This window comes from Agelaius tricolor, unplaced genomic scaffold (assembly GCF_023055355.1).
Source record: "Agelaius tricolor isolate 1412-34295 unplaced genomic scaffold, bAgeTri1.0.p SCAF_1, whole genome shotgun sequence".
In the NCBI taxonomy this organism is placed as follows: Eukaryota; Metazoa; Chordata; class Aves; order Passeriformes; family Icteridae; genus Agelaius; species Agelaius tricolor.
The window spans coordinates 47,229,312-47,244,830 of NW_027269261.1; the positions used below are offsets into that span (position 1 = coordinate 47,229,312).

Sequence of the window (15,519 nt, forward strand, 5' to 3'; positions counted from 1 at the left end):
TTTGTAATTTTAGGCAGAAGAAAACTTCAGCACTGTTAATAAAAAGGTTTAAAGTAAGTAAGTTACCCAACAAAATGTTTGGGGCTTCATGTTCACAAACTAGCACTCTAAGCATTGTTATTTGTAGAACTCCTTGGACCTTCTTAACAGGCCAGTCTTCTGCATAGTGAAAATAGGTGGGAAGAGAGAAGGCAAAGGCTACTTTTACCCACCACGTAACTAAGCACTGCCACTGGGGTCAAATACATGTAGATTATTCTTAAGTTCTTTTTAAATTACTCAGAGATTGTGTTGAAATTTCCAGAATGAAAGAAAAATATTCCTTTCATTAACTTATGCATGAATCAAGGTTTTATTTGCAAGTCATACACATATTCAAGGTTGGGTGAACAGGTATATTTTAACTGAAGGGTAAGCTGATATGAGAAGGTGACCGAGACAGAGGAGCAATGTCACAGCAATTCTGGATTCTTGATTTTATTAGTGTAGCAAAATAACACAATCCCACAAGCAGAAAGAGAGAAAGAGAAAATGGCTAAATACTTAGCCTTCATCTCCCCACTCCCCTACTATGCCCTGCAGAGCTGCCCTGTGAACAGGAGCAAATAAGATCTACAATGTGAAACTCTTGTTCTTGCAGACACCAGTGATTGCTGTCCTCAGCACAGATTCAGCCAGCATTTGTCTTTCTCCCTTTTCTCCTGCACATTCCTCCCGCAGACCTCTAGCAACTCTTCATCAGGGCAATAGCTGCATGCCACAAGATGATCTGGAGAGAGACTGCTGCCTCAACATAGCATGGAGATGACTCAGTAGTGACAAAGTAAATCATCCTTCAAAGATAAGTCAATAGTGAATAAGTAATTTTATCTGTCAAGAGTTAACATGCAATGAATACTTGTAAAGGTTACTCAACATAAAAATCTACCAGTGGTTAGACATGAGTTCCCTCACATATGCTAACCAAGGAAGTCTATGAAGTAATAAATTCCACTTGACTTCTCATGAAAAGCCTTAAAAACAGCAAGCTGTATTTATACACTCCTAGAAAAAGATTATACCCTAAGAGATAGTTAGCTTACAGCCAGATATCTTACTTAAAGATGCATCTTGTAAGTAAAATCATGTTAAATTGCCATGTAAAAATACTTGAATAAACAGTGAATGTGTGAGCAGAATAGCTTGCAATGAACAAAAAAAAAAAAAAAACCCTAAAGCTGCTTTAAAAAGCCCAAAACACTTGCTGAACCCACACACACTGTGAAGCCATAAACAGTCTGGAAGTTAACTTCAGACCACTGAAATGTTCAACTCACTTTTCATTTCTGTCACTATTTGCACTTTTCTTTTTTTTTTTTCACTAACATAAAAGCATTAATCTGTTTGGATTTTCTTCTTGAATGTACTTTTCAAGTTCTTATATAAATTTCTAGCATGGCATGATATCTTTCCTATAAACTCTGTGAAAACATAGCTTATGATGTTTAAAACATTCTATTTAATTAAAAGAAATTAACAGTCCTCTTAAAATGTGCAAGCAGCAGTTGTATATTCTGAAATCCAGGCTGTAAGTATACATCCCTTAAATTTTCCTAACTTCTTGAATAAATAGATCCTTTAAGGTTTCCCAGATAAGATATATTTTAGATTACTTAGGCTACCCAAAGAATGCTTTTGCCACTCTGTGCAAGAGCTGAAAGTGCATTTATCTTGCTATAAATAAGGTGACTCTAAAAGAATGAAGTTCAGAAGTGTTAATGTCAACCCTTTAGTGGACATAATCTTTAGTAGGTTAACTCCATGTCTCAAAGAACCTGAGCTAGTTTAATTCAAATTTGAAATCAATTCTGACCTTTACAATATATGCAGGTCAGGAAAAGCTGATTGAATAATTTCAGAATTACAAGATACAAGTTTTATCATAAAACCTAGGTAGGTAGAAAGCTGTTTTGAAAGTTTCCATTTAAATGTTATGTTGACTCACAACTACCATGAAAATCACACAGACTAAAAGGTATAACTGAAATGTCCATGAATAATCTATGTACAGAATAATTCAACTCATCAGAAGCAAATCCTCTCTTCCCTACTTCATATTATTACTTGGGTTAGATATGCTGCTTCAAAAAAGAAAAGTGAAAGGGCAATTAGCAATCGTTGTCTCTTTCTTTCACTACATTTAAATTTTTTTTACAGGTACGGATGGCCTTGTGCAAAACACACATAAAAACTTTGGATGTCCCAGGTTATAAACACTAAATAATGAAGGTAGCAGAGCAATACACACTGGGGTGAAATGCTCACTGTATAGAAGGCATGGATAAAAGTGTTAGGTTTTTTAAGTATAAAAGAATATTCTCATTGTCTTGAAGTAATACATTGTTCTCCTTCTCTGTGCAAGGAATTTAATCCAGTGTGTGCAAATCTGCATTAGAATTCATGTCCTTATAGGCTTTGCAGAAAAACAAAACTTTTAAATTTTTTTGTATCTACACATAAAGACAGAGCTGCCTCTTTCAGATACTATTCATATTTGCTCGCATGCACATGTATCACACCGCAATAGCAGTTAATAAGAGAAACATGTTAGCCTTTCACAATTTTTTTAAAGTGCTCAATGACAATAAGAGTTTTTACAGTTCATAAAGTGAACCATAAGGTTCTGTTCAAACAATGACAGCATTATACAATCACATAATGGTTTGGGTTAAAAGGGAAATTCAAAGTCCTGCTAGTCCAATCCCCCTGCCATGGGCAATGACATATTCCACTAGACCAAGTTGCTCAAAACCCCATCCAACCTGGTCTTGAACATTTGCAGATGCACACAGCTTCTCTCAGCAAGCTGTTCCTGGGTCTCACCACTCCCATTAGCTCACGTCATTTCAGAAGATTTGGGAATTCTGGTCTCCAGGCTGTCTCTTAAATAACAATCTTATCTAAAGATTTTCCACACTTAGCAACTAAGCTCATCTATCTAGACCAGTAGGGCCACTTGGTACTAACAGGGTTTTCAAGACATCATGCAAGGAGTCTGCACCTACCAGCCTCATTAGTTAGGGGATATAGAGTGTTTTGAACACTTATGTCAACATTTACAGCACAGTTTCTGAGCCAGTTTCCCATATGTATTGATTGTATACCATTTCAGACATGCCAGAGGGCACAAAGAAAGGCTGGAACAGAATTAAGACACAGCCTAATGGCCAGAAGCAGAGCCAAGGGCAGGATAACCCTTTCAGTTTAAAAGTTTAGACCTATGTCTAGCTAAAGTGATGTCACATGGGCATAGCTGTAGGCAGAAGAACAAAACGTGGACCATTAATACCTTGTGATGGTTTTGGCAGGGAGAGTTAATAGAGTTAATTTTCCTGACAGTAGCTGGTATACAGCTATTTTGGATATGACAGTGTTGGTAACACAGGAAATTTTAGTTTTTGCCAAGCAGCACTTCTACAGCACCAAGGCCTTTTCTGCTTCTGATCTGACCCCACTAAGAAAGAAGGCTTAGGATGAACAAGAAGTGGGGGGAAACAACCATGACAGCTGATGCCACCTCACACATGGGATATTCATGCGGTGACAAGGTAGGAGAACTGTTTGCAGGGCTGGCATTTGTCTTTCCAAGTCACCACTGCACACGGTGAACCCTGCTTTCCTGGGGATGGCTGAACACCAGCCTGCACATGGGAAGGAGTGAACAAATTCCCTCTTTCGCTTTGCTTGCATGTTCAGCTTTTGCTTTCCCTATTAAACCATCTTTATCTCAACCCACAAGTTTTCTCCCTTTTACTCTTTTGATTCTCTCTCCCAATCCCACCAGGCAGGGGAGTGAGTGAGCGGCCGTGTGGGGCCTAGCAAACAGAAAAGGCTAAACCATGACACAGACTTCAGAGATTCTTAGATTCTGTCACCTAAAAAACACTGGTCATGAATTGAAATCAAAAGGCCATCACAGAAGCTTTAGGAAAGGTTTACAATTAGTATGAAGACAAGACTTAAAAAACACACTGACGCATGACTCTCACCCAAAAAATTCTATCAGCACTCCTGTGTGACTGACTGCTTATATGTTATTGTGCATCTGGAAGTTCAAAGTGTATCTGTTGCCCAAATTAAGGCATCAGCCTTAATCACAGCAAAGTAAGCCAGTGTTCAAATGTTTTTAAAGGAAAAATAAATATATTGGAGAAAAAAAAATCTAATTTGGAGCATTTCATAACCAAAAAATCTTAAATTGCAGTTCATTTTTATAATAGAAAATAAGCCTCCCTTTAATGAATACAGACCCAACCATGCAGATTCTAATTTAACAAGAAAAACAATTAATTTGGGGTAGTTTTATAAACAGTGACAATAAATCTAAACCAAATGAATGACCAATAACTTTCAACGGTCTTAAAAAACACGTCTAAATTTCAGTGTGGAAGAAGAAAACCCAAACAACAAGCATGGCATTAGCATCTCCAACTCTCTGTATCTTACATATTCAGATAAAGTAACAGCTTAATCATGTTTGACTGCTACCCAGTTATTTATATGAGTAAACGAAGCCGGCGTCCGAGTGGGGAGATGAACTGGCAGTGTGCCGTAGAGCCTTGAGTTACAATCTGTATAAAACCGGGCGCCCTGCAAGCACTCTGACTGCACTCTAGGTCTATCTATGGGGAAAAAGCTAAGCAGAAACACCAAAACAGGCAATACTCTGGTTTACCTAATGACAAAGCCAGAGATTTCTTCAATCTGCAGGTGAACTTGCCAAGGACAGACCTGCAGAAGAACTCACTCCTGGAGTGGCCAGCAGAGTTGCACACACAACAGTCTCCTTTGAGACAGGAAACCTTTGGTATGGGCTGTGTACTCATGCATCTGTAGTTCACCTACCTGAACGGATCACCTAAAGGCAGAATAAAAATTCCCATGGTTCCTGGAAATCTCAAAGACTCCACAACATGCTGGACTGTACATGGCTATAATGGAAAGGCATGGCCCTTAATGAAATGATAACTCAGCTGGCATGGAAAGGTCATCTCCACTGATTCCACAGACCTTTAAAGAACATTTAGGGGTGGAGGGGTGGGGAGAGGAACACAAGAGAATGATATTATTCTTCCACAGCTTGAAAAAATTACATCAGACTTTAATATATGAAGCAGGTTAGGAGCTCAAATTTACATCTTACATTACCATGAAAAGGAATTAATATTTTGGGGTGACTTCATGGGTAGCATAAAAATCCATAAATTTCACACAAAGAATGATCCTTGCTTTTTAGGCTTGTTTCTAAGAAATTTCATGGTTGAGAGGAGTGTGGAAATTAACTAATTTCCCTAATCACCTATTTATCAAATAAATGTATTACCATACACAGCATGAACAGATAACCACAGTAGCTTCTATAACTAATCGTGACTTCATCCTGCAGTTCCAACTAATTACCAACACATGGTGGGAATAATCCACTGGCCTTTTGTGGTGCTCAGAAGCACACAGTGAGTATCTCCTCACTTTGGCAAGAGATCTGCCATTTTGGAGGTGGTGAAGACATTTACAATAGTAGCTTATGTATCACCGTGTGATTACACATTCCCCTCTACTCACAGAATTTCTAATAAGACTTCCTTGCATGCATTTTATAGCAAAATTTCTTCATTCTATTTTACTGATTTGTAAGCAGCATTTGTGACCACGTAAAAATGACCTCAACTCAATCTTAGGAATGAAAAGTCATCCCTGTGGCCTTTTCTTTCTCCAGATTTCACTCTCTAGTTGAAACATTGGCCAAGGCACAATGAGTAAATATGAGACTGGACAGCCATTTCTTCTCAAGAGTAAAAACTGCCAATGCCAGATATGGATCCAGAGATATTGCTGGTTTCACCTCTTCCAGAAAAACTTTTCCAAGGAGCTACACCCTTGTCTAGCTTGCTCAAATTCTGAAAATTGCTGTTTATGACTGTGGCTGTAATAGCTGACCTCACCAGAAGTGCCAGGAATCAAACCACAGTCTTTGGAAAGCGACGGGATCCATAAGATACAGACGCCTTATTTTGAGAGACTAGGCTATGAGATTCCCAATCCTAAACCACACGAGATGTCTATGCCAGGATAACAGCTCAGATTCCACAAATCGCATCCATAATGTTAGTAGAAGTTTTTTTTAACATCTGGTGTACTTTTAAATGGACACCAAATCTGTTTGTCAGAGAGAGTTTGAGCTGCTAAATAAATAGTGATAAATTTCCTAATACTACTGGGCAGAGTGTTCCTGCAAGTACAACGTGTGTTTATCAGTTTCCCACTGAGCTAGCGTTGACTTTCAAATTTCCTTTAATCTTATTATAGTAAACATAGTACAGCTCTCTGGCAAACAAGAGGAACATTCTTCCTGTAATATCATATGCTTCTTTTAAAGAAACCTTAGAGATGTCCAGAAAATAATTAGGCTCAACTTGGAATAACACAATAAACTTGTTTCCAAAGAAACAAGTTTCACAAAATATTATATTTTTGGACTGAAAAAAAACATGGCTATTTTTATAAGGAGAAGATTGGCAAATTCTGATAGGTACTCAAAATAGTGTTTGCATGTATCATATTTTTAAAGTCAGCTATTGAAACACCAACAGAAAAATATTTTTCTAGTTGGAAGCAGCCTACCTGAATTGAAGGAAAAAAGCAACAGGAATTTTGGATTTAGAATTCAGAAAATAGGAGACTTTACTTTGTGAAGGAGCTTTTGCAATGCTCCTTCAAGAAGAAAGAATACCAAGTGTAGACAACTTTAAAAAAAATAGATAAAGAAAACAAAATGGGATCTATTATGGTACAGTTTGTATTTAAAGCCTCTTTTCATGTGAGAGGAATGTACATTAGACAAAGGTGGGATTTGTCTTACAGTTCAAAAAAACCCGAAAATCTAGGCTGAGTTGTTGAATAACTTTATGTAAGTGACTGAAGGGTCTTTGGGAACCCAAAAGCAAGACAGTTTCAGGTAACATATATTAGCTCAATTTCCAGTTGTGTGCATTTGTCTTGTTTGCTTCAGGGTTTCTACAGAGACAGGGTCACTACATATATCAAGAATTAAACACAATGGTGCTATTTTCACATATCTTCTGTGATTTTTGAACAAAACAATAAATATTCCTCATAATCAGTTTCTGTGGCATTTGAATCTTCAGCTACCATTTAAGAAGCCACACATTCTGAGCCATGACTTTAACAAAGGCTCAGCTTCAGTAAGGAATGGAAGTATTAAAGAGACAGATGAACAATCTTCCCCTGCCTACATGGAATCCAAGATGCTTAGAATTTGTTTCAGTTTGTAAGTAGTCACTCTTCAGACTATCCCAGCAAAAGCTGTTCTCACTGAAGAATCAAGCAAAGTTTCCATGGACATCATTAATGAAGAATATAGACTAAAGTCAACAAACATGCTTAGTATAAATCCATTGTGTGTAGTAATCTGAAAGGTGTCAGCCAGAGAACAATTTAAATCAAAATACAAGAGATAGCCATCTCTCTCTTTATTAGCAGACTTTACTGGATGCATCCATTAAGTCATGCAACATGTTCACATATTCCCATCTTCTTTGCCTGTCAGTCTCATCTTGTTCCTCACAAAGGATACTGAGCTCCAAATTATGTTGACAGAACAGGAACGGACAAACGACAGATGGATCATAACAAAGAACATGCCTAGAGCAAGGATGTCTGATATCTGAGAGCTTCCTTTTGGATGCTTTCCTTTTGGATAGAAGCTCTGACCCACTATTTACACCCCTATCCCAAGCTCTCCCACATAATTTTAAATGACAACTTTCCAGATGTTATCTTAATGAAGACTGGCCAGATTTATGGGCAGGATCTCGCTTAACTCCAAGCCATGCCAGTGTTTTGGCCTCACTGGAAATGAGATTAGGTCTGAGATTTGCACCAGGGAAAAAACTTGCCCTTCCATGCCAGAAATGGTCATGGAGAATTTTTACAATACTGTTTGTTTTTTTGTTAGCACTACTGTATAATATCAGTCTATTTGAGCATTACCATAACAGCACTTAAGTAGGGTAATAGGATAGATGAGACATGGCTGGAATCCACAAAAACACTGCATGTAAATGGAGACAGGCAAATAATTCAAATCTAGACCAGCTCAACAGAGTTTTCCAGCTCCAGAAAGTGTTTGTACAACACAAGGTCAACAAGGCGTTCTGCATGAGCTGTACAAGTGTTGTTTCCAAGTTTTAAGAGATGTTAAAAATTCAGGAAATTTTCAAGATTTATTGTGTTAAATCCACAGTCTGACACTGTATTTGTGCACTGCCCATCACACTCAATAAAAACTGGTTCCAAAATGAAATTTGGAGGGTAAATAATATATTTTCCTTTCACAGTGTACTTTACTTCTCCCACATCCTTAGCACAAAATAGACAGAAACAATTTTTTTTATGAGTCTTTCCCTACTTGAATAGATCACAATTTTAATTTCCTCAAGTTTCATTGCAAATTACGGTTTCTTCAAATACTCACTTCCCAAGCAACAATGACTTTAAAATTGTTGGGAATGAGAGATAAATTCACCCTTTTTCTTTCTCCAAAAATCTTGTAATAAAGACAGTAGCATGCATATTTGTATATACAACTCACGTTTACAGTATAACCAATTCTATATGGCAGCACAGTCTACATGAAAAACTGACCTTAGCAAATCCCCCTAACTTTTATGACTAATCTAAAATGCACCATTATAGCTCTTTGAGATATTATCTGAACAGCAACAAAGAACAAAATATTCAGAATGTCATCGATAAATATTGTTCAGAATGTCATAGATAAATATTGTTAAGCACAGAAGAAAAAAAAATGTTAGAAGTAGGTGCTGTAAGATGACTTTCTGAGAAATACAGTTTACAACTGAAGTTGCCATGATTGTATCATACCAGATATTGAAAGATGGATTGCCTTCTGTTTTAATGTCCTGGAGCGAGACAGATTTTTATGGTCTGCTTCCCTTTCTGAAACAGGCTTCAAAAATCTTCTTAAAATTGATAATAAAAGCCTTAATGCATTGAGAACAAGAAATACCATGGTTTCAAGTGACATACCCTCATCTACACAACTCATGTTAAAATCTATATGTCTTCCCACAGAGAAGCTATGCATTGAAATAATACTTGGAGTAGACAGCTTCTAGCAAGAGAAATGCAGTCTTGGGAGTAGGAAATGCCCTCTTCTTTTTCACTTCTTATTCTTCTGCATAGCACAACATCTTCTGCCATCTAAAAGCAGTCTTGGAGCAGTCATAGTGATCCACAACAAGAAGAATATTTGTATCAAGTATGCTATACACATGCAATCCTACCATTTCCATCATAATCCAATGGAAATGCATGTAAAACTGAAGAGTTGGTAAGAAATCCACTTTCTGCAGCAATGACAACTATCTTGTTCCTACATGAAAGAAGGATCTGATTCCTGATTACTCCAATAATATATTTTAAAGTAAGAAATTATTTCATAAAAGAGATAATTGTTTATAATTAACAGGAGAATTTTTTCAATTTAAAATCATTTTCCCCAAAGAAGCAAACTAAAGAAAAACATGAAACTGTAAGAAACCAGCCAAATCACCAAGAAACAGAAAATGGAAACTTTTTTTCCCTTTACAGTGAAAACTGCAGAAAAAAAAAAAAAGTTTTACATGTTTTAATGAAGTTCTTAGTGGATGTTTCTGAACATCTCCCCTTAAACATTCTCCCTCTGCTTGAGGCAACTAGACTCCAGGATCAGGGCATGATTCTCATCATGTGCTGGAATCCAGGAGCTACCCCCACAGGTGAGATCTCCTCCCAAGCAATACTTCTGGTGCCCTGTGGGAGATGCAGTCAGCCACAATGCTGCACCAAGGGAACACAGTGAAGCATTTCTAAATGACAGCTTTAAAATCTCAAGCCAACATTTCTCACCACTCCCAAATGCAACAGAGAATACAAACAGCCTTACGGACCTGTATACGCAGAAGGGCTATGGCCAGTGACAGGCAAACGACCGTGAAGAAGCACCAGCTGCCCTTTCCCAAATGCAGCTGCTGTGTCCACACCCAGCAGACAAGCACAAGGCTACACTTTCCAAAGCTCCCACTCAAAAACTAGCCTCCTATCACATGCCAGACTAGGAAAAAAAAAAAAAAAAACAACCAAAATTAGCCATCTTTATTTTGAACTGAAGATATCTCAGCAGGACAGCCCTGGTTGTTTGCAGGGCTGTGCTGTCCAGCTCATCCAGGTGTTTTTTGGTAACAGGTATGTGAGCAATGGTACAAGAAGCAGGGACTACAGCCCACACCCCTGGGAAAGATGGCTAGTATGGTTTTCAGACTGCATGGGGCCTCAGGAACAGCATGCTGCTAACGGACCAGATCTACCGCAGCAGCTAGCACGGCCCAACAGGAACTGACAGGCACAGCAAAACATTTAGGCACAGAAGACACTGTATGTATTTTATAGAGTTTTACTTCAAGCTGGATATGGTCATATGGATTGTATTTCCAGAAACAACTCCAGCACATCTCTTAGTTTAGATTCATCTTAAAGGAATCCAACTGGCCCACCGCGAACTATATGGAGATGGACAGTAAGTGGAACAACTGAAGCAGGGGCATCAAAAGCCCACTCCTGCCATGAACCACAACACTATAACTGTACAACCACACCCAAGAGCATCTGCGTGCAGAGGGACAGACTTTTTTGAGCTACTTTTTAAGATACTCTTCAGATGTCAGTAAATCTGCACAGTAGCTTGAACCGCTCAATTCTTACTCAGTAACTTGGAACTGCTCATTGAAACAATTCTAACTCTAGATCAGAAATTGGTAAACACCACTTTAACAATCCCAAACGGGAATTTACCAATTTCTGATGATTGGGTCAGAATTATTATGTTATTTTAGCAATAGTGTTAGAAGTAAACCAGTTACCAGATTTATTAAGCAAAAGTCAAACAGGATTATTTATTACAAAAGATGATCTGGATCTCTGAGATTTACTCTTTCATAGAGATTGATAAATGGTGACTGAAACCAAGCATTTTCCAATTTATTGATGCCATTCACTGGGTACTTCAGATATTAATTTTTATCCTCACTTGATACTATGAAAAGAAACAAAAGTCTCCACAGTTAAATTCTTCAACTTTTCATACATTTGTTATATTCCCCATTGAAAGTCATGCACAGTCTATTTAAAAGATAAAAAAAGAAAATATATTTCAGCTAAACAAATCAGCTCAAAACCTTGGGTTAGCGGCATTTATTTTTCTGGCACTCTTGTGGAGGTCTTACTGATGCTTTTCACTGACACATCTTTCACTTATCAGACTGCAATGGAAGACTGAGTGAAACTCCCTGCTACTACATGAACCTCCTCCCTGCACACAAGAGCTCTGCCCGAACAGCGGGCTGCAAGAGAGGGGAGGAGGCAAAATCCTACTTGCTTGAGGCTTCTCGCTCATCCTAGAACAGAGATTTTACAAATCATTCCTCTCTTTTCAGCTGCACAGTGATCACAAATCAAGGACTCAGGACTTCAGTTGGAGGACAGCAGTTCATGAGGACCATGCAACAAAAGTGAGAGAGAGAGACAATTTGCCCAGAGTGTGAACACTGTCACAGCACCCTCATGTCCTGGCTCCCAAGGCAGGCACACTGCTGTTCCACACAGTTACTTTCTTGAAGCGATTTTTAAAAATCTTAGCATCTTACTCCTAAATTTTTGCAAGTAATGAAGAAAGACCAGCGTGAGAAGCAGGAACCAAGTTTTGCAAGTGAAGCATCTGCATTAAAATACATCAAGCATTATGAGCAAATACTTCAGGCTGTCCATACTTTTTGAAGTTCAAGAAACAATCTAATCCCCTAAGGAAACACAGCATCTGTATTGTATTGGCACAGGTGGGAACACAAGATTCTGAAGTGATTACTAATTTCACCCTGGTTGAGCAAGAAATAGCCCTGAAGCAGCCTGATAAGCAACTTCCTAATTGGAGCTCTGAGCTGACATTGCTTGGTCTTGCACCTGCTGCTTCATGATTGTTGAGAGGACTGTGGGAGTCCTAACCTGGGGATTTTTCTCAGGGAATCTCTATCATTCGGCTGAAGTTCACCTGACTCTACTCACTGGGATTTCATTGTTTTTATTTCGCCTCTTTCAGAGAGAGAGGAAAAAAATAAAAAAAAAAAAAAAGAGAGATTTAACTTGTTATGAGCTGTTAATTTTGTCCTCAAAAATCCACCAAAAGTTATATAACCACTTTCACAATAGCATGCTAAAAATAAGAGCTGTTCAGCCAAATGCCACTGCAATTTTTTTATAAGACCTGTGCCTCCAATTCTGAAAGACCTGTGGAAACACAAATATTTCCTTAACTTTAGCAAAAAGTCAGTCAGGAGCTCCTTGTGAGACAGACATGAGTTTGTATAATCCTCAAGTTCAAGGTAAAAAAAACCCGAGTATCTGTATACGCACACGTATACTTCCAAGTCATGACTTAAAGTAATGCTATTCGCTCTTGGAGCTGATCCCTCGTGGGGTTTCATAATCACAAACCATCATTAACCCAAAGCAAAGAAAGAAAGGTACAAAGGGGCACAGGTTTCAAGCACGAACTATTTTTTTTTCTGATTTGTCTTTCTTTTTCCTTTGCGGGGCAGCGTGGGGACGCGACGCACGACGCTCCAAACGCTGGGCAACCTGGCCATCCAGGTGACTTCCCAGGGCGCTCGGAGCAAGGCAGCCAGAGCTCGGCGCCGCTCTCGCTGAGTTCGCTCCGTGCCCCTGCCAGCGCCCGCGGGCGGCGAGGGCTCGGACGCGCCGCTCCCCGAGGCGTGCGCGGCCCCGCCGAGCTCCCCGCGCCGCGCCGGGACGGGCCGGGCGGGCGGCAGAGCGGCGCGGGGCTGCGGGACGGGACGGCGCTGCGGGCTGTCACCGCACCGCGCCCGCGGGGCCCGCCGCCTGTCCCCAGAGGGGCGGTAGCAGGGCAGGGGAGGAGGAGAAGGAGGAGGAGGAGGAGGAGGAAGGGAGCGAGCCGGCCGCAAGAGGAGCGGTGCCAGGCTAGGGCGCTGGGCGCCCCCCGGCCGCCCCATACCTGCACTGAGGCGGGGAAGGGTCCGCAGCGCGCTCCGTCCGCCGGCTATAGATCCCAAGGGGCGATGAAGCGGGGTGGCGGTCGCCGCCCTCTGCCGCTGCTGCCGGTGGCGGTGGTGCGAAGCCCTCGCCGGCTGCAGATGCCCATAGGCGCTCGGTGGGGCCAGCGGTGCGCGGAGAGAGCGAGGCAGCTGTGCCGGTCCCGACGGCCGCGGGGAGCGCGGCACTGGCTCGGCGCAGCCACTGCCCGAGGAGAGGATCAAGGCCCCGCTTTCGATTGGCTCCGGTGGCCAAACAGCTCACACCGGCCTGCCCGCCCGCACGCCCGCCCGCCGCCTCCCGCCCGCCTCCCCTCCGCCGCCGGCCGCCCCGCTCCTCCCGCCGCCCGCCGGCTTCCCAACCTGGCGGGCACTGCTAGCTCCGCTCGTTCCCCCTCACACCCTCCCGCTCCCCCACTACGCCCCCCCCTTCCCTAAGACGACGTCCAATCCCTTTGTTTATGTAGGGACATTCTCACCCGGGGTCTGACAAAACACCCTCCTTCCCTTCGCATCTTCCTCCGAGAGCTGAAGGACCCGCAACTTTAAGCATTCGTGACATTTTATGTCATGCTCAATATTCAGACACGTTTGTTCTCTGAACATTTAAGAAAAATATCCCTAGCCGGTAAAATTGAAAGCATGCAGTGCTTGATCACCTGAGGGCTAAATCTGAGGTAGGACAAAGCATTCTTTCCCTGAGTTGAGTTTGCTTTTCTTACTCTATTTGGGCTCCTAGCCTCAGCTGGGTTGACTACACGTCAAATCTCGGCATGCACAGAAAATAGAACCAGGATGGCTCCTTGTCCTGAGTCTCAGGTTATTCACTCTCAGCGGCTGTGGTTGTCATTCCTTGGTGCATCTTTGCTGTTGGTATTCCTCTTGCTCAGGATGACTTAAGTGACCTGTGGAAAAGTATTCTCCCTCCTGCAGATGTGCTGTAATCTTACGGCAAATCTTAGACCTGTCTTATGGGCAAAGTGGCGAGCCTTTGGTTTGACCCTCTGTTTAAACAACGTACAGTTGAACCAGATGAATAGGTCCTGTGGGTTTTCTCAGTGCAAGAAGATGTTGTAATACTTCCAGTAAGCACGCTGACAAAATTGCTTATTAAAATTAGGGAGAACAAAATGATGAGCTGTAACAGATGCACTCTTAATTAATTCAATGACCTGCATTTAACTGATGCTGTTGAATTAAGCAGCATCTATGCCTGTTGCTACATCAGATGCCACTAAAAGTCAATATTGATCCAAATTTGGCAGATTGAAGCTTTTGAAACAGTGGATGGAGTTGCAGAGATACCTTTGCATGACACCAGAATGTACATTTCTTAATGGTGACCTCCATAACATTTTTAATTGATTCTGTATTTAATTATTTTTTTTTTCCAACAAAATGGTATGCTATTTTTCATTCCCTATAAAACATGCATACTTTTGTCTCTTTGGGGCATACAGAACTAGTTAAGAATGGTTTTGTTTATATTTTGTACAGGCAAAAGTCAGAAAAATAAAAATAGAAATATTGAGAAATATATAAACCCAGAGATATTTAGAAATATCCATACTTGGAGTATAATCCATCCCCCATTTTAAAAGCTTTATTAGCTTTATTAGCAGAAACGTCCCTCAGTGAATTCAGTAAAGCTACACCTCTGGAACTTTAGTTACCACCCAAGAATAACTAAAAAATCCTGTTTCTTTTTTATTAAATGTTTTTCCTTCACATGTTGCTGATTTATTTTTCCCTGGAGAAATGAAATTGCTGGTTTAGAGACCAAGCTACATTTCCAGCCATGGCCCAAGAGACACAGCAGCCTCTGCACTTCTGTCACACCCCCAGCCCTGACACCTCCATCACAGGCATGTCTCTCCCTGCATGCTCCTGATCCAAGTGACTGGCTGACATATACATATATATATATATACACAGATGCATACACACATGCACATACAAATACACATATATATATATATATGTGTACACTGTCTTTCAGTATTTCCTAAGTCTTCACTCTGACTTTTTTCTGGGAAGAATGTAGACTCCATTTTCAAGGCCTCTTCTCAGCCTCCTGTTTTTCTCCCTGAACAGACAGGTATTTGTGTCAGAGGAAGGGTTACGGCCCTCCAGCTGAGCATTGGCTGAAGCAAACATTATAGCAGTCTGTTCCCTTAGGCTTCCTTCTAGCTACTAGTTTGCAACCATATTGTCTTCTAATTTCAATGCAAATTGTATATCCTGCTACGTGTTATTTGGGGGAAAAACCGTTGAACTCATTAGAGAAGTTTTCATGTAATATATTTGCCATACTCCTCCTTATGGACCAAGAACTTTC

General features: G+C 40.6%; 1 protein-coding gene across 2 annotated transcripts in view; it reads right to left on the reverse strand.

The window, feature by feature from the left end:
- The window catches only part of GREM2 (gremlin 2, DAN family BMP antagonist), a 60,971-nt gene that overhangs the window by 28,092 nt on the left and 17,360 nt on the right, over positions 1-15,519 (reverse strand). The window contains exon 1 of one of the 2 annotated variants that reach the window (XM_071432839.1): positions 13,145-13,455. The exons of the other annotated variant lie outside the window; for it this stretch is intronic. The gene's annotated coding sequence lies outside the window, so the exon portion shown is untranslated. Of the gene's footprint in view, positions 1-13,144; positions 13,456-15,519 lie in introns of those variants that run through there. 2 annotated transcript variants of the gene reach the window in all.